The 21069-nt window shown below is 30.2% G+C and overlaps 1 protein-coding gene across 1 annotated transcript in view; it reads left to right on the forward strand.

Annotated features, from left to right (window-relative positions):
* Positions 1-5440: 5440 nt before the first annotated feature.
* Positions 5441-21069, forward strand: part of LOC129962731 (leucine-rich repeats and immunoglobulin-like domains protein 1) — a 328024-nt gene continuing 312395 nt past the window's right edge. The window contains exon 1 of the mRNA XM_056076691.1: positions 5441-5771. The gene's annotated coding sequence lies outside the window, so the exon portion shown is untranslated. The remainder of the gene's footprint in view (positions 5772-21069) is intronic.

Genomic DNA, 21069 nt, shown 5'->3' on the forward strand with positions numbered 1-21069 from the left:
CATTTGTAACAGTATGCGAAACAGAAGGTTCATGGAAAAGAATAATGGCAATTTTGTATGTGAAAAAAAATGTATGGAAGAAAAATATCATGTTTTTCTCAGTTTTCTTTCTGTATGAACTGTGATATTTGCAGCTGCATACCATTATTTGATCAAATTACTTTTATTCATCTTAAATTGTAGCAAATTATATTAACCATTAATCTAAATTATTGTTTTTTACTGATTGAATATTTTAACGCAAGTGTAATCGTATACCAATAGTGAATAACAGTTACGAAAGAGCCTGTTAAGGTGCGATCTTTGGAATTTTTTAGAGATTAATCACTGGAATGCGGTTATTTCCCAGGATCCAGAACATCCAATGTAAATTTTGAATGCCTTTTTGTCAACTGATTGAAGCCAACATTTGATAACAGAATTACAAATGTAGTCACAAAATCGCATATCAAATTTCATATATTTAAATTTTATATTTTGTATTATTTATATTATTCAAATTATATATTTTATTCATTGCATTTTTTAATTATTGAATTTACATGCATGTGAAAGTACGGACCAACAGACAGTCAACTCTTTAGTAGTTTTGATTCAAAATTTGATGGGTATCTACGCTTTAGATGTGAATTATTTGAACCAAAGTGGATCAACACTTTAGTAGTTTTGATTCAAAATTTCATAGGTATCTACGCTTTAGATGTGAATTCTTTGAACCAAAGTTTATCAACACTTTAGTAGTTTTGATTCAAAATTTCATAAGTGTCTACGCTTTAGATGTGAATTCTTTGAACCAAAATGGATCCATTTAGCGCTGTCCATTTTATATTTATCATTTTAACTTATGTTCAGACAGATAGACTTCCTCTGAATGGGTTTCGTTCAGAATTCGATGAAAGCTTAAAAATTCTGCATAGATATATACTAAATATCATCTGTCTAGTTCGAAGTGCTTTTGAGTTATCAAATTTACAGATAAAAATAATGACATAAACTGGATTTTCAGACAAATAGGTCTGAAGCGTAGAAATGCGTCAAAATCTCGAGTCGAATTTTTTAACGATTACAATTTTATATATTTTGTACAAAAGGATGTTTGGTCTGGTTTAGTTTTATTAACGTCTCGTTTGAAGCAACACTAGGACTATTTTGGGACGGACCTCGTCATTTTGAACCGCGGTCAGATGACGAAGACAACTGAGCTGGCACCCCCCTCTCCACACCACACCAGTGGGAGGACGTTTGGTCATGACGGATTTAACGTGCAACAGACCCCCTTACACGGCGGTTCTTCGGTGGAATCGGGTCACGAACCTGAAACCCTCCGGTTCCGAAGCCGAGACCTTACCACCAGGCCACCGCGGCCCCTGTACAGAAGGAGGTAAAAATATTTTGCTAATTTTTAGATATTGTTTACTAAACAAGCCCAGCTAAAACGAATTCCTGATTTTCATTTATTAAAAAAATATTGAATTGCTTATACCATCTCAAGCAAGGAAACGTTTTTGTTAATTTAAGATATAATTAATTATAATTAATAGTTTTAAATATGGCGACTATTAATTACTACTATATTTTTGACTACCTAAATTAAAATGCCTACCTATTTAGGTACTTTTAGACTTTAGATGTTAGACTACCATTATTAATAATTCAAATTAGCGAGTAATAACTGTCCCATTTCCTTTTGTCTTTTAGTATTTTTCTTACAGCATATTACTGACGGACGAATTATTGCTTACTATCCATCGACATATTTATCTGCCCTTGAAATGTATTTCATTTTCCAGTTTCAATGATATTTTGAATACATATTCTGCATTATCAAAATATCCTAGGATAAAATCAAAAACAAAGCATAAAAAATTATCAGAAAGTTACAATCGAATTAAAACTTACTAAAGATATGAGATTAGTTTTGAAAATATTATAAGTTTAAATTAAATATTCCTAAATAAATCCCGAGATTAAACATGAGATTAATTTCGAATGTATTGTATGTAGGGTGCAGATTTCATGCATGTGAACATTGAACAAATGCGAGAGCAGTACACCAGTTGGATGCAAGCTTGAAGCTCTTCAGAACGAGAATGCTCCATTTTACATGAGATTTAATGTGTTTGTGTGTGTCTTATGAGATATAATATGTGTAATATTCAGAAGAATTTTGCTTCTAATCTGAGCCGAATAAAGATGAGAACGACACCAATGCCGAATGCGCGCTCAAAACCTTTCAACATGAGAATACTTGACATAAGATCAGATAAGACACGCATCAGACATTAAGTAGATCTTTTTTTTAGGTAATATTCAAATTAAATTAATCTTATCCTAAATTCTAGATTTTTATTACCAGGCTGACTTCGAACGAGGTTGGTAAATGGCTCGCTTCGAATGAGAATGATAAAATTCTCCAAACTACAGAATCTCGAAGTGTATTACTTTGTAACAAGTTAACTCTGTTGCCGTGGTTTATAAGCAGTCAGTTGGTATGATATACAAGTTTGAAGAGTGCGATACCGTTGCAGTTGCTTTCTTTATCATCTGAGTGCGATTATAAGTTACTAACTAAAAATAATCATCTCTAATTTCAAAATAAGATGCAAATCTTAATTGTTACCAGAACATTGCAACCTCAAGAAAAATAAATGGATAAAATCAGTAATAAAAGCCTGAATATAAAATGTATTATCCGTAGTAAAATTAACAAGATATCTGAGAGAGAATAAAACCTTTACATACGAATTTATCAAAAGACTGATATATTTTTATTCACTCTTTGGATACGAATTTTTTAAAGGTTCTTTTTACGTTTGAAACAGATTTAATTTGGCGCAATGCGGTATAAACTTTCTGATATTCTTTAAGGGTTAAAAATATACCAATCATCAATCAAAAAGCTAACAAAAATCATATCGTCTCCAATTGGCCAGACGTAGATCTCCAAAAGTCTATTACTGCAGGGCTTCCAAAAAAAATTAGGAAACTATCGTGAAAAGGATGTCATATAATAAAGTAAAGCAAATGCCGAAAAGATTGTTCAAAGTCTTCAAGGGGCATCAAATATAAAGAAATCATTGTCTAATAACTAAAGTGAAAGAGAGATTGCTCAATAATATTTGAAAGGATATCTTTTGCTCTGCTTTTTCTTATAAACAGATGTCGACGACGATGGTAGAAACACTTTTTTATGGCAAAAGTGATAAATATTTCTATTGGAAATCTGTAGATACGATTCCCCACATTATCAAAGAGTGTTAACTTTAGAATAATCATCTTGAACAATCGCCTTCTGGCAGGTGGAAAATGGAACTGAAAACCTTATTGAAATTCCAGCTTTTCAAGAAATCTGATATCTTGATTGTTGAGAAGCTATGAACTAAAAACTTGGTTGATAATTGTTCATTAATAACTGTAGGCATCATTACATTTTCCCACATTCTGCAATGTTTTCTGCGTGTATTTTTACTATTTTTTCCCAATTTTTCTCAATTTTGTCACTATTTTCATATTTTTTATATTTACTTTTTATTATTTCTTTCCTGGCTTTCCACATACAATAAATGTAAATGAGCTGGTTGCTAGTTCTCAGTTTTGCTTTTTGGTGACATGAGTGATTTTCTACCGGATGGTTTGTTTCACTGGGTCCATCTTTTCCCATTTGATTTCCGCTTCTACAGAGATTAGACCTTTTGTACGTCATCTAAACTCAAAAATACTACTGAAGAAGAGAGAATTAAGCAACGAATGAGTTACTATTTTTATTGGAAGATAGCTATTCAACCGATATGAACCTAAATCAATATAGCTATGTTATCTTCATATAGGTTATTAAATATTAATATAGTCTTTTAAATGCTTGATTTTAAAAATAATGCTTTAAGAATAATTGTATTAATTAATTATAATATAATATTAATAAAACTATATGATAATATAACCTTATGAAGTTAAACGGTTAATAAAATACACAAATAGTAAAGAATTATAAAAAAGCAAATTATTTTTGCAGAATTGGTGAAAAAATGAGTTTTTAAATTATCAATCTAACTACTGAACATCTTAATGGATCTAAAATTTCACAGACTGCACTGAATCTTTGACTGACCTGGAACGTTGTGTTTCTACATATATTATCCTTGCCATTTCAGACTAACTCACATTATTTTCGTACATTCACACATTCGATGCCTTTATTAAAGATTGTGATATGTTTCTTCTACTTCAAAAGCAGAGACCACCTAATTAGACACAAATTGAATGAAGCGTAAATCAAATAAAAAGCATTTTGTTGACTTTAAAAAAAACTGATTTTTATGCTTTTTAATAAATACTGAATACTAACTTTTTAATAAATACTGATAATTGTTTTTGAAAAATTATTTTACCTAATGAATTACTAAAATTAAACATTCGTTACTTTAAAAAAAATCAAGTTTCAACGTGATATAACTTTTATATAATTAAATACAATTATAGCTATATAATATTAATTATACTATTAAAATTATTTATTAATTATTATAGGTACATACTTTTTTATATAATTATATTTAGATGATTTTAATTATATAACTTTTGTATAATTAAAATTTAACAAAACCAACTCATTTTATAATGAAACCTGAGAATGTGTTCAATAATAATTAAATACATTTCCCCGAAAATCGAGGAAATGTTTAATTAACTCTCGGTTTCCCTAACCTTGGAGCTGGCGAATTTTGGTTTTTATTCTAATAAACAAATAAGGTATAATAACATTCTAAAGCAATCGAATTTCAAGTTAACACTATAAAAAAACAAAAATTTGGAAATCTTTATCTTTAAATATTTTTTTTATTTTTTTAATCAATTCACAAACTTGAAAATGTTAATTTTTAACAATTAATTTGGAATTGCGTTCATCAAAATGATGAGCTAGTGAAAATGGTGAACAAGGAGGATAATTAGGAAACATTAATTTTAAAGTCTGATAAGTTTTTAATTAAAAATGTTTTTAAGACTTTTCTACGTGCTTGCTGTTTTATATACAACAAATTTAGAGATTCCATATTTCCTCATCACATATAATTTCGAATGTACAATTTCAGTTTTTACATGATTGGAAAAACTATCTATTAGATTTCTAGTCTAAATAGCGTTTTCGTCATTTTTCTTGGAATTACATTATTAAGTAAATCACCTTCAACTCTGTTAGAAGAACGCACATTGAACAGAATAAATTACAAGCAAACATGATTCATTTCTAAAAATGTGATCTCTTTCTTACTCAAGTAAATAATACGGTTGCAAACAAGCAATTTACCCCGAAATGCAGGACGATCTTTTGGCGACAATTTCAACTCGCTTGGCGAGACAATCGGCAGTCTCTCAGATCCTGCAACCCTTTTCTCCTCTTTAGGTAGCGACCCTGTGATGTTGGCCTCACTGCATTCATGACTCCAGTTGCGCGCTCTTCCTCTTCAGCCTGCAAACGATTTCGGAGCCGTCAAGGAACGGCGTCGGCCCCACTTGAGTAGACCCTCTCTTACACGTGGCCATGACACTTCACTAATCATTCCATCAAGACACCGCTCTATTGGTGCCTTGGCTATCGCCAAATTGAATTCTGGCCTTTGGAAAACGTGTTATGGTCAGTTAAGGTATTAAACCGCTGCTGTTAGCCGTCTAATAACGATACTATCATCAATTCGATTCTTGTGAAAAGGAAGAAATTGTTGTAAAGAACTGGAAGGCTTTTTCTTTTTCCTGAAAAGGATGCAGTGATTCTGGTAAGTAAAACCGGCTTTTGTTCATTAACTGGGAAGCATCCTTGAGTTTCGACGTAAGAACTGTTCGAAAAAGTATCGATAATTGAAATTTTTCAACTAAGCATTAAATACTATATTGCTTTAAAATAAAATGTAACTTTAATATATTTTTCATTTAAAATTTCGATGTGTATATATATATATATAATATAATATGCCAATTAAAATGTTAGTTATTCTACGAGTAGAATCTTTCTGGTATAACAATCAGAGCTAAAGATTATAAATGTCTTATTTAATTCTAGAATCTTTCAGGTATAATAACCTGAGCTAAATAGAAATAACATTTTACCTACTTGCTGGTCCGGATTTTTTCTATTATTACTAATTGAAGCAGATTTGAATGGCTGACTTATTCTCCAAAGCATTAGACATTAATATTCTTCTGTTAAACGCAGCACAATAAACATTTATAATGGTATAACATTTTATTAGACTTAATCTTTTGTTAAAATGAGTGCCTAAAGTTAATTTCGAACCTGGTTACTACCGTATGGTACTTTAGTAAATTCATCACTCAGAAAAAACGAACGCTAATGACTGAATTGAACAAATTTTAATTTTGTTGGTGTTTAACCTGCCGATCTGTTATTTTTAATGCGATGTCAAAATTTCATTTTCATCTCTCCAAGAATACTACGAAAATATTTGATTGAACTGATCTTCTTTTATTTCGTATGTTCTATAACGAGATAGCTAAGAAAATTTTGGGATCGCGAAAACTTGGTCATTATTATCTTCTTTACAGAAATTCTAACGTTTATATAAAAAAAACTATTATAGAAAATCATTGTAAGATTCCACTAAAATTTGCAAAATAAGGATTCATTTTAGATTTTTTTCAATGCGAGTTTCATTTTCTTACAGAGTGAGACTTGATGAATCTACAATTTTGAACGAAAATAATTTTTGAATCATTGTAAAACTTCGACAAATGTTTATGAAAAGAACATGGAATGAAATAGATAATGTATCGAAAGTCAGAACTTTCATAGGTGATAAAATAGCGCAATCAAAATAGAAATAATTATGCTGGCAAGATTATTTCTAATATTATCAAGATATTGATTTTCTTTTTTTGGATGGATTTTTGAAGACTAAAGATCACTTTCGCGTAAATTCTCTTGCATTTGCACAAATAAATATGAATTTTTAACATCAAAAGATGCAATCTTCCATTGAAATGATAGTTTGGAAGATATATTGAAAAAATATTCAAGCGATAGTAAACAATTTCCTTTTAAGCATTTTCGTATTTCACACTTTTGCAGCGACATCTAGTGAAGTTCCTAGAAATTATTTTGGTTCAAGACAGGAAAAATTAAAATTCGTTCCCTGAGATCCAGACAAAATATTTGTAGCAGATATCGAATTTAAAATATTTTGATTACAAAATAATAATACTAATAGAGAGGAGGGGGGTATTTTAAATTTATGTTCCTGGTTTCCTTTTTAACGAAGAAAAATATTTTGATTATGAATCCAATTGATCTTTATTTATTTACTCATAATTGTAATTCTATAATTAGCAACATTATTCAGATTCTCTTTAGCTGTTGTCGCATACGTTTTAGAATTATGAGAACGGAACTCAAAGATGGAGCTGATGTATAATTTGTGACTCGCATATCGTAATCGTTCTGAAATTTTTATTCTTATGAATATCAAATTTTGCTGATTATTTATGCCTTTATATCGTTAAAAATTAAAAAATAGATTTTTTTTTCGTCCTTCTGATTTGTTTTAGCTAGTAAAGATTAAATGAATAGGAAATATTTTTAGAAATCTTATTAAGAAAACTTTGACTGCATTTGATTTTCCATTTTCTTAAAGTAAACTTTTTAGATTTTAGTGTTATTAAAGATTTTAAGTGTTATTAATAAAACTCAATTATGTTGCTTATATAATTACTTGAGATATATATATATAAAGAGCTTGTGTTTTAATAGTTTAAAGGATGGGCTAGTTTATTAAAATGTTATTGCGACTTGTTCTATTCACATTTTGAATTATGCTACATGTTCATATTTTATAATTCTCCTAATTTCGAAGCCAAGCAGATGTTAGATCTAATCTATTGTAAAGCTATGGCTAAATCTTTCGTTTGGAAAGATTATTTCGTTTCTATGTAAACCTTCATTTTATTAAAGATGCTGCCTTAACTACTGATTTTGTGTGTGTGACAGTGTGCGCACAGAGATAGGGAATGCATTTGACCAATCGGTCTGGAATTTCCTTCTATCTTTTAAACTTTTCATGTAACACTTAAGCTTTTTGAAGTAAAATAAAAATCTCTTAATGTTTATAACAATTATTAAAAAATTCCAATCCTTCAAATTAAAAAAAAAATATTCAGAGATATAAGTTTTGTATATAAATATGAGATTTTGAATTGAATCATTTAATTTAAAATATCTTTATTTACATTTGGCTAGTAGAACTAATCATAATATTTCCAGCAACATTATCCTGAGAAGTCATTTTTCCTAAATTTTAAGTGACTTAAAATAATTACATTTTATCCATTAATAACATAGTTAACTATTATTAATTTAGAGATTTCATATCTGAATCCTGAGATAAAATGTTCGTTGATTTTGTACATATGCAGTTTATGTGTTTGAAAAAAAAATATTTACTAAGCGTCAATTATTATATTCTGCATTTATTATTTGTAAACGTATTCAAATTTATAAAGAATAAAAAATTATGATCAAATATATTATTCGACGTTTCATATTTAATATCAAATGTCGAACTTCTATATGTAATATATATCACTGATGAATGAATTGATATAGTTTAATTTAACGGTCCATATTTCTGACATTATTTTTATTTTCTATTTGCAGCAAATACCGATAAGCTGGCTATTCATTTTTTTTTGTGTGTGTGTGCGCGCGCGCTTATATTTAAAAAAAAAAAGATACTAGCAATACTAGTGCACATAAGTAATTTGTTCTATATAGCTAATATATTCATAAGAAATAAAATGTAACTGACATAAAATCTTCAAATAACGAAGATATATTTCCCGGTATAAAGCGATTTTGGATGATAAATGCGATTTTTGAAGCAAAAAGAAATACGATTATTCTGTAAGCATATATAAAGTCATATTTTATGTCGGTATTTCTTCTCGATTCCGATTTATCCGCCATTTTTCAAGATAGAATGGGTATATTATTTGACTTTTTATCAGTAAAACAGAAACTCGACTACTTATAAAATCAATCATAAAAGATCCCTGTATAACGAATTCGTATTAAATTTGCCAGGTTCAAACGTTCGTTCATTCGATATAATCAAATAATTTAAAGCTTTTACACGGTTTGAAATGCTTCTATTTAGGAATATGAAGTACTGCTCAAAGAAATTTCTTGTAAAATTTTAAAACGATATAATTAATTTGATTTGGTGCTTGTTTAATTATGTAATTATTCAATTATTAATCCATATTTTTTTTTTGCAGTATTTGATAAATTTTTTTTCTTTCAACATTTGTAGAGTTCTCTATACATCCGCTTGAAAAAAAATTGCAGCAAAAACTGCCAATCAATCTGCCTATGATTTCGCCTGTACCCTATACAGTTAAATATTTTTCTGTATCCCTTTCACTTACCATGTTTGCCGAAAATTAGATACATATGTACAATTTTACACATTGCGTACGGGCACGACATTTCTCGTTTTTAGCAGGCCGAACGTTGGGGCTGGGTCACGAGATATCTCGTTTCCATTTTTTTCCGGCTAAATCGATGCATAATCATCCAGAGGCAATTATTTAACAAATTAAGGACCCCAAGGAAACTTGTAAGACAATACGCTGGAACAGCACGTTTTGGAGCAAACTTGTACCTTGTAAAACTTTGTTATTTATGAAGCAATAACAGACGGAACACGCAACGCGAGAAAACTCGTGAGCGGTCCGTAACAGATGCGACGCGAAACACGAGAAAATTCGCGAGCGGTCCTTAATGTTTTAAAACAAAACACTGCTGCAAATCGTGCCGAATACCATTGCACAAGGGAATATGCTTTACCCAATATCACACCCTAAAGCATTTTTCAAGTCTGTGAAATAAGTAATAGTTAAAATGTAAAAAATCTTAGATACATGCAAAAAATATACAGTAATATTTAAGAATATTTTATGTAAATAAAATGCCAAATGCAAATTAAAAATGTCCATATATCCATCCTATTGCTTGACAAGCATGCTTCTTCAGCGTTCAAAAATGTGCGGACCCTGGGAGTGCAAAGAGCGCCGATGCAATTTATTAATATAAAGGAAACAAAAGTAGACTTTATGTAACTAGCTTGTTTGCTTCTTTTTTATTTAATCATTTAAAACATGCACAGCAGCAAATAGTCTACCCTTCGACAAACTGCATTCTAAATTTATATACATACATAATTGGGTCAATTAAATTTGTTCATTTACCAGCTTTAATTCATCTAGTTTTTTTTTTTTTTTTTTTTTTTTCTTATTTTCCTTTCTGTTTCTATATTTGACCAAAAGCGATAGATTCGAAAGTTGCTATAAAAACTGCATGTTAAATTTTCACCCATCGAACTCTGTTTTAGTTTCTAACTGCAGACACACAAATAAAAATACAAACTTGGTTTTAGTTATGCAGACACACAAATAAAAATACTGATACAAATATATTTTTTAAATTATTTTTTGTTTGCACAGAGCTAAAGTGTTCATTATACCTTGGATTTAAATTTTGTAACGACAGAAATATTGTTTTTTCTTAATACATCGTCCACAAAAAAGATAGAAACTTTCGCAATATATGTATGTTTTTAGCTGAATCTTCAAAGCTAGCTGATTCACTCATATTTGAAAGTGTGAGGAGTTTAATATTTGATTATGGTAAAGGCATATTTCAAATTTCAATAATGCAGAGTGAATACTTGATGCTTGAATAAACGGATGAATGAACAATAAGGAAGAATTTTTTTTATTTCTTAATTAGACTACGCATTTTCTTTCGGGAATTTCTCATTTCAACTCTCATAGATCCGATTAAGATGTTGCAAAAAATATAATAATTTTCAATGTCGGAAGCTTTGAAATCTAATACGCGATGCAAACTTGATTATTTTGAATGTCAAAAAGCAGTGATTATTTCAAAAAACGGTGATTTGATATTGGTTTCTAATCACTGTTAAAACTATTTATCAATGACTATTTAACTCTTTCTCACAATCTCCACAGGTAAAAACTGAATTTTTGAAATTTCGCCCAAACATTAAACTTTTGTTATCTTCCATGGAAAAGTATTAATTTTATTTCTGTTGCACCGTTGTAGGTTTTCAAAACTGATTCACCACTACTAACGAATATAATAAGAGCAGATGTTAAAAAAATAATCCGCAAATAAACTCATCAGTCAAAAAATATTTTAAAAATCAAAACTAGAAAGTGGAACAATCATTTGAACTCAATGAAATCCTTTTTAAAGCGACATTCGCAACTTGATACAGTAAACAATTTTTAATATCTTCATGGCCAGAGAAAGAACTGGTTGTTTTTCGTTTTTCAGAGACCATTTGGCTTTGGGCCAGACTTATCCTTCCTCAAATTTGATTTTTCTGTAAAAAATTTCCAAAATCAAACTTCTTATCCATGACCAATTATCAGTTCCATACTTATTTTTTTTGGGGGGGGAGGATAATCAGATGTTTGTCATCGTAAGTTCGCAGTGGGAGGCTACAGCAAGGAAGGATGAAGTGAAAGATAGGAGGAATTGTCTGTAAATAAGTTGGACGTCATTTGATCGGTGTATGAATCGGACGATCGCGTCGGCCATTTCCTTGGAGGAGGGGGCTTGTTGGCAGCGTTACAAGTTGGCTCTGGATGGTTTCTTCGCTGTTTCATTCCGCCTGGGGGAGAACGGGGCCAACGTCACTGTCCAGATTGAGGAATGTATCACGACCAGGGAAGTGAAATCGCTTCATACAGGAAGAAATAAAGGAAGAAGCACAAAAGAGGGTGGAAAAAAGCGCCATCGTTATTCATTCGGGCTTCGTTCTTAACAATCATGAACTTTGGACAGAAAAAAATAAAATAAAATTGTGCTGCTTCAGAACTTTTAAGCTTCCACTTGCCTCGGTCGTCTGCAAGAGTGTGTGCGTGCGTGTGGAAGATTGCGGCTGGCGATTTTTCATTTTTATGGAGGGTATTACTTTTTAGGACGGAGTTTGGGGAGAGATTCCGCTAATGATAAGACCCGAGTGAGATGATATTTTTTATTACCTTCTTGGATGTGAAAGTGAAAGAGAATAACGGTTATGAAACTTCTTGCTTAAGGGCTTTGTCTCTAAAACGTTAGTTATAAATTGAAAAGCTGTTAGATGGAGTATTGACATTCCGTACATTGTTCTTCGAGAATTTCCGTGTAATTTTCGATACAAAGGCCTTCCTTTTTTAATTGTGTTATAAACAATGATTTTTTTAAATTATGCAGATATTGATAACTTTAAAATTGAAAAGTAAATTATAATTATTAATTTTACTTTTAAATCACCGATTTTAATCCTTTACATTCGGATGTCTCCCCTCGGACACCATTTTGAGGTTTATTTATTTTTAAAATTTCCTACAGAGTGGCAAGAAAAAAAAATGCAACTTAATTATATATATATTTCGGAACAATTACAAGCCCCTGTATTAAGGAATTAATTATGCATATAATTACTATTACGAGTACAAAGGATATTTTTTTAATCTTTAAAAATATATTCTTAAAATTTAATTTTCGGAACTGCGCTTAGAAAAAAATATGAATTTCCTCAAAAAAGCAGATTTATTATAGAAATTCTGTTCTCATTATCCAAGCACAGCAAATAATTGCTTTAATTACAAATTTGTATTGTCTAGATAAATATTATCCCATAAAAAAGATATTTTATTGAAAGCTTCCTCTATTTTAATTTTTAAATTCTTTTGAAAAGATTGATCATTATATTTATATTTCCAGACTTAGTTACTCTATAAATGAGTCTCCAGTTCCTGCAATTTTCTATCATCTTTTATAATGCATGTAATTATTGAAAAATAAGATTGATTTTTAATTTAGAAAAATATTAGCAGATATATACTTCATGCTATAACGCATGAATTGGATTATGAGGCAGAACTGTGTTATGGAGATACATTATGCACCACAGCTTTTGAAATTACTAGACGAGATACTAGCCAGATACTAACCAGACTTGCGTTGATTGATTCTGGTGTATATTCTCTTGCTTTCATTTTGATTTCCGAAACTAATTAGCAAGACTACTTTATAAAACATTGTATCCTGTTTATCGTTATTTTACAATTTAAAAATATTAATCGCTATTATATCATGACAAGAATTAATTTTGAATTCAAATTTTACTCGTCTTTTTCAGATTTATACTACAGATTATTCAATCAATGTAAATTAAGAAATAGTTCTATGATTATATAAATTTTACTTCCTGCACTATCTGTATAGAGAAGACGTCTAATAAAATTGTGATTCTTTTTAAAATGAATTACTAAACAAAATATGATAATAATGTGACTTCATGGAGATTGACTGAGGTCAGGTATTTTAACAGTAGGCTTTCACGTACTCGTACCATATATCAATGATAGGTGGCGCTTTAATTTCAGAAATTATTAGTCATTGGGAAACTCTCGAGTTGGCAATGGCAAGACAATATTCCAAAAATATCTACCAACTCCCGCAATGTAATTAACAACAAGGATTTGCAATATGATAGCATGTTGGCATATTCATGACCGAAGATTTACTCAATTTTAGCTAACGGCGAAATTTTTTTTATTAATATTCTACTCTATATATTTTACAAGAAGAAAAGAATCGCTGAAAATAAAATTCAGGCAATATAGAGACTAATTTATTTCCTTGACGATGTCCAGTGAAGTCTCATGTCCACTCACTGACTTGGTTACTAAAATATCCCTCCGAAGGAAAGTTAAAATCTGTTTTGTTTCAGACCTCACACTATCCTGCATTAATCAGAATGTTCTAGAAAAATTATCTAAACACAAAAGTAAAAAAAAAAATCAAGATTTTAACATATCTATTAGACTTGAGTATGTCTTCAACTTAGTGAATACGGCTGCTCATATAGAGTACTTTCTTAAGCAAAATCATTACTGTGTAATTTCCAAAGATTGAGTTTCTGTTTCCAGAACACAACTTATCGCTGGCGTTTGCACTAGCAAAAATTCTCAAACTCACTCAATTATCTTTTAAAGAATAATTTAATTGTTTCGGACAATGCCATCTTAAAAATTGCAATTTCTTTTTTGAAAATGGTATATTGTTGTGTGATTTCTCAGTACATTAATGGTCTATTAAATAGAAATTCGTCTTGATATGTAATATAAAGTAAAGTATAATCACTTCGAGTTTGGTCCATGAATCACTTCGTTAGTTATATATTTACTGAAAATTTATCCCCGCGTCTTCCTCATACAAAATTACGTTAAATTCTTATTTTTAGTGGTATGAAATAAATTATAATTATCTATAAAATTTTTGCAAAGAATATGAGTAAGAAGAAACGAAGATATACATTTTAGCATTTATTTAAAAATAATTGATTATAAATTTATTACTATCAACAGAAGTATTTATGCATTATTCAAGATTTCATCAAGAGATTTATTCTGTTCTTGTATTTAATTTATAATATTTAATGCATGTGTTCATATAAGTAGTGGTCATGTTGTTTTATCTAAAATTCTTTCAATATTTCTTCTAAAAATTGTTTTCTAGCCTTGTGGTTAAAAATCGCCTTTCTATCTAAATATACGAAAGATATTTTCATTTCCTTATATTTTTTATATAAAAAATCCGGATTTAAGAGCCCCAAGGCGATCCCCAAAAGTTGTTTTTGAATTCTTCTCTTCAACCACACTCAGCCACCATCTGTATGCAAATACATGGAATAAAAAGCGAACGGAATTTAAAGACATCCACTAGAACCAGAAGGAGGGAATAACTACCAAATCCTTCCACTCCCTTTATCCTTTGGCCCCAACCAGCATCTTCTGAAATTTCGCAAAATGTCCGAAAGAAAAACAGAACAAAAAATGGAAGTGGGGCACGCTTGCCTCCTGCCTTGTTTTTCCAACGACATTACTCCAGGGCCCTACCGACTGATAAAGAAAATAAAATGAGCTGAAACAGATGTAAAGAAAGGGGGGAGAGGGAGTTCCTTAGCTTCCGGAAAGGGGAGAAGGGGTGAACTTAGGGGAATAATACTTAAACAAACAAAATGGAGGGATGAGAGGTCGTGCTTTGTGTCTGGAGGCCGTTTCGTTGATGAAGCTCATTTAAATCTGTCCGCAATCAATAAAGTTTCTATTTTATAGGAAGCACCCTCCTTTTCCTTCAATGTTTTCTTACGGGTGTTAGGGAAGGTGGTCGGAGAAGGGGGGGGAGTCCTTCGAACGGTCGAAAAAATTGATTTTCTTCCTCCCCTTTTTCAATATCTAGAGTGAAGGGACTAAATCGATGTACTGCAATTTTTCTCACTTCTGTTTTTCCCTTAGTTGGCATGGAGTGCGAACTACGCTTAACGGACAGATAAATGCTATTCTTGTAAAATTTGCAGGTTCAAAAATTATTTCCTGCTTACTAACAAAAATTTAAAATGTTTGAAGGTTTAAAAATTATCTCTACATTACCAGCATGCAGGTTTGAAAATTATCTCTACATTACCAGCATGCAGGTTTGAAAATTATCTCTACATTAAAAGCATGCAGGTTTGAAAATTATCTCTACATTAAAAGCATGCAGGTTTGAAAATTATATCCACATTAAAAGCATGCAGGTTTGAAAATTATATCCACATTACCAGCAGGCAGGTTCGAGAATTTCATCTTTTATAGATTATTACAAGAGATAAGCAAACAAAGTACTTTAAGGTTTTAATTTTTTTTCAATGGTGCTTGTCTGTCTGTCTGTTATATGAACGCAACTCAAGCGCATCGAAATAGATTTTTTTACTTGTATCGAAATGATAAAAATGTTGAAACAAAATACATCGACAAAACTTTTTTCGTTATTTAAACTTTATTTGATTATATTTTCATTATTAAAGTACTTCACACAATGAATGCCGCAGCAGTGACTTTTTGTAATATGCGAATAATATTGAATTAAATAGAACAAACATTGCTAGAAATATCGTAAACAGTATATTGATTTTTTAGACTTGCTTAATTTTGCATGTGCAAAGGGGATTAGAGCCACTCTCATTGTAAGGCGATGTGTTATGTAGGGGGGGGGGTGATAGCATTTGTTATTCAATGATATGTCATGTTATTCAATGTCATCTCAATCAATAAAAATAACTTATTATGTAGCTGCATCTGTATACAAGAGATTGAAAATATAAATGCATCAAGTTCTAGTAAATAAATTTTATGCCATTTTAATTTTTCATAAAAGTAGACCTATATGCAATGTAGTTATCAGAATTTTATATTAAGATATTTTCTAATAAGCATTAAGTATATAATCTTTAACTATTCATGCATAATTCTTATGCGCGACGGTGAACAAATGAGCAGCTGCAATAACTAAGTTATTTTCTGAAATAACCAACATCCTATCATGTATACTTTATTCCTTCCAGTATTCTAATACGAGCGCAAATTTAATAAAGCACGCATGCATCCTCGAACTATTTGATTAATTTCCATAGAAGCGTATGGTCCATGTAGAAGGCTTGGATAAAACTTCGAGGTAAACTCGGTAAAGCATTATAAACCATACACACGTGGATGAATACGATGGAAAGGATTTATTAAGAGACTACAAATATTATTTACCTTTAGGTCTGCATAGTATAGGTCTACATAAAACAGTTAAAATGTTAAGTTATTTGCATAAAAAAAAAAAAAAAAAAAAAAAAAAACATAACGTGATTTAAACTTCCGTTTTAGTTTTTTCTTAATGCCACAGTTTTTCTTTCTGATGATAGGGAGGGGATTAAAAAAGTATCCAATGCACCTATATTATTACATGCAGAAGGCCTCGTTTACTGTAGAAAATTAATGTCGAAATGCGTGTCTTCGTTATATTAATCCTTAGTACTGCACTGATGTTGCTACGGTGACATTAGTTTGCATTGTAGATTACACTTAAAACAAATAAATTCTTTGTTCAAACAATATACACTGTTCTTCACTGAGAACACAAATTATATTGATTAGCAACCAAAATTAGTAGTTAAGTCTAAAGTGTGCCTTGAAACGCAATGTCGCCGAAGCGGTTCTATGGAGTGCTGAGATTAAATTTGAAAACGGTATTTTTAGTAGAAACAGCAAATGCTATAAAGTTGTAATGATACAGGATTGTTACAATTGGCACATTTTGCGACGCTCACATGAAATTGCTTTGCTTTTGTGTTTTTGACAAACATAGCATAGCATTTTGAAAAAGAACCATTTATATGACATAAAATTTGATCTGGCATTAAGTTTTAGTTAACAGCATTAGTTGCATAGCCATTCTGTTTACGTTAAATTGTCTGATGCAGAAATTCTAAAATTATTTGCCTATTGGTGAACTTTTTGCTATCTATTGATTTGTCTTTTGAAAATTATTTGCCCATTGATCGTCTTCTAGTTCACTTTAATGTCGTTTCAGATATAACATTATTCAAGAAACTATAACAGATATTCTAATCTATTTTTTTTCATAAGGCTTAAAGTAATAAATCATTTCAAACGCAGATACATGCAATTATATTTCCCATGCATAAAAATACAATAAAATATCAATTATTGATTCAATGTTGAATATTTACCTGTATCTTCTTTTTAAAAATGTCCCATAAGTGATAAAAAAAATTAAGCACAATTTCATACCCACAATCATTTTTACTTCCCTTTTACTACCATGTGAACAGGCAGCTATATGATATCAAGGCATCGTGTTCTTTAGATTTTTCTTTATATCAAATTATGACTTATATTTAAAAAATTGCACTGTTATATAAAAATTATGTGAAAATCTTTGAAACTTGTTCCTTAGGGGCCAGAGGTTATAAAATCTAGGACAAAACTCCACTAAGACTCATCATTTATTTATGCCTTATATATGCTTAATCGCCGGCGTCCTGGCATAGGGGTACCGCATCTTCCCCGTGACTTGCGCGTCCTGCGTTCGAATCCCGGTTAGGGCATGGCTGTTCTTCGTCTGTGTTCTATCTGTGAGGTATGTGAATGTGCCCCCCTGTAAAAAGGGGTTGTGCAAGGTGTGTGTGTGCTATTTTCATTTGAGCTAGAAGTCAGACTTTTGCCCTCGGGTGCTCAGAGGTCTTTACTCTCAGAAGCTACTGCGCAAAAATTTGGCTTAAATAGGTCACAAGACAAAAAAAAATGGTTAATCTCTTGAAACAGAATTCATGTTGGTATAGTGTAGAAAATCAATACCAAATGTACAGACAATTAATATACAGACTAGAACCGATCAAAGTAGCTAGACCAGCTTTTAAATAAACCCCTTGTTTTTGCAGCATGAAATGTAAAAATTAGCAATTAAATAGGAATTAATTTCAAGATAATAATTCCATAAAAACTAATTTTTTCTAATGTTATTATTTTCACATGCGGATAAAATTCGTTGCTCATATTTTTGGTGATATTTACGAAAATAAAATATACGAATCGAGTCACTGTAATACGATGTTTCAGATTAGAGGTTCGAAGATGAGTTATCGTCTTCATACAGACATGTTTGCGGAATATGCATGTACGTCATACTTTCTGATCCGATTAATTTATAAAATAATGGACTTCCCTTTTGGTCAGAATCACTGATCGCTGTAAATCACAGTAAGTTTTCATGTTTTTATCAGAATTAGCAAAATAAAAAAAATACTAAGAAAAAATCGAAAGTCATTAATATAAAAAATGAAATTTCACAAGTGAAAATATTACAGTCGAATTTTCTGATTCTATCTAGTTTCTCACATTGCTTTAAAAAAAAAAGAAAAAAAGTTGCCTGCCTTAGTTTTTATCATTTTCATCTAACTTAGGTTTGTATTTAAGATTCTTTTCAATATAATCCTTGAATACTGCCAAAATGACAAGTTAATTTGTTTAAGCCATGAAGAAAAAAAAATCATTGTAAAATTTTATCGTTGTAATTTGTCAGTCTTAATTTGTATTACCGAAAAACATCATTGTTACTCGCTAAATGTTTATAATAAGTAACTACAAAACCATAATTATGTCTCATTATTTAACTCATTAAAAACATTTATGAAAAGCAGCTTTAAATAATCTCTCCACAGACAGTGGATTTTAAAAAAATCTGCAATAACACTCAAATGATTTTTTTTACCTAATTAGGATATAATTTTACAAAAAAATATACAGATATCTTACTTTATCTTTGAAATGAGAAAATGTAATGTAAGGGGGAAACAATGAAACAAGCATTTATGTAAAAATTAATCATTAAATTGGATTAAATTTACAAAGAAGGGTTCAAAAGGTAAGCGAAATATAACTTTGTTGTGGAAAAATCTGAGGTATTTAAGTTGCTTATAATTTTTACTATAAAGATGATTAAATATAACATTCTAATTAATCAAATTATTCTGAATCATCAAAAAGATCAAAAGTGATCATTATTGATACGCTGAATAAAATCTTCTAGCTGCAGGGCCGTTGATATAAGATTTCTTTCTAACGATTCAATAATATCGTCTATATTGCTATCTAAAAATGGAAGAAAATTTAAATAATTTGTTGAAGAGCTACTTTCAAAAGTCAAGACAACTTGCCTATTGTATTCTTTCTAGATATATATTCATGAAAAAATTGTTCTATATAATACGAACGAAATTCATAATGTCTAAAAACATTGTTTAAATTTAAATAAAATGAGCTGTATAACCATTACTCATCTACGTTTTACTTGTTCTTATTTATAATTAACATATTCAGGTTCGATTTAATCATGAAAAATTATGAAAGAAATGACATTAAATTAAGTTTCATTTCATAATTCATAGCAATTATTGATTAATATTGGGCCATTGATTTGGATAGAATTGTAATATTTATTGAAAATTAAAAAAGCAAAAAAAAATATCTATTGAGTTCTGTGCTGCTCAAATTCTGAGCCTAATATTCAACTAGCAGACAAACGATAACCTGGAGTATTTTTTAAAGAAATAATGCTAAATAAAATATCGCCAGATTCAATCCACAAATTTTAAACTAAAATGTTAACTATCGTATTCATTCAAATAGAACTTTAATCGCTTGATAATTATACTTCGTCATTTCATTATAAATAAAGAAAGACGATGAAACGCAAAGTGTTAATCTTAATTAGGAGTTTTTCGTTCGACTAAGGTCTCGTATAAAATATGTTTAATATTTTGAGATCGACACGGCCAACTGACAAACAGTAGAGGTTAAATGACTAAAAAAAAAAATCACCATTGCGATTTACAAACGCATGTCGCGCCAATTTAAAGAAAACTAGTTCAGATTAAATGTTTTCTAATTACTCGCAAGCAATAAATCTTCACTGAAATGTCATTTCGAATCCGCGATTCTTAATTAGATCCTAAATCCTTTCTACTAAGCAGCCATAGCTACGATCAAATTAATAAAGCTTTCCTTTCTACATCAACATCTTCTGACATCTTCTCGAATGGAAAAAGTGGTGTTTAACATGATATCTTTGGAAGTATTGCATCATTTTTGCAGATTAATAACCTTTAAAAGGGATAGAAGATTTGCCATGTTGTTGGTAACTTAAAGAAATTAAAACTCAAAGCCAAAATATGGTAAAATTTGACATGGCCGCTTAGCTCTTACTTGAAGGATTTAAAATTTCCAGAATCATGAATGATCTAATATACAGGGAAGGTTAAAATAAATGCCCTATTTTCCAATTTTATTATGCAACAGATATTTGAGCATTTAATGTTGGCATAGTATGAAATTTAACATGTTCAAGATTTTTCCGAACTCAACGTTTCGAGAGACACAGCTTGCACATAACATTATGCAATTTTGGGAATCATAGTTTTAAAAAATTTAAAATTTCCATTTTCATTAATATTTGAAATGTATATTTTAATGCTAAACCAATGATGTGAGATTTTGAGCCTGGCTTTTTTCCTCCAATATTTTATACTGTTTCTGGAAAGTGGGCTTCAAATTTTATGATTAAGTGATGACATACTTAGAATCTTCGTATTTGAA

This window comes from Argiope bruennichi, chromosome 3, assembly GCF_947563725.1.
Source record: "Argiope bruennichi chromosome 3, qqArgBrue1.1, whole genome shotgun sequence".
In the NCBI taxonomy this organism is placed as follows: domain Eukaryota; kingdom Metazoa; phylum Arthropoda; class Arachnida; order Araneae; family Araneidae; genus Argiope; species Argiope bruennichi.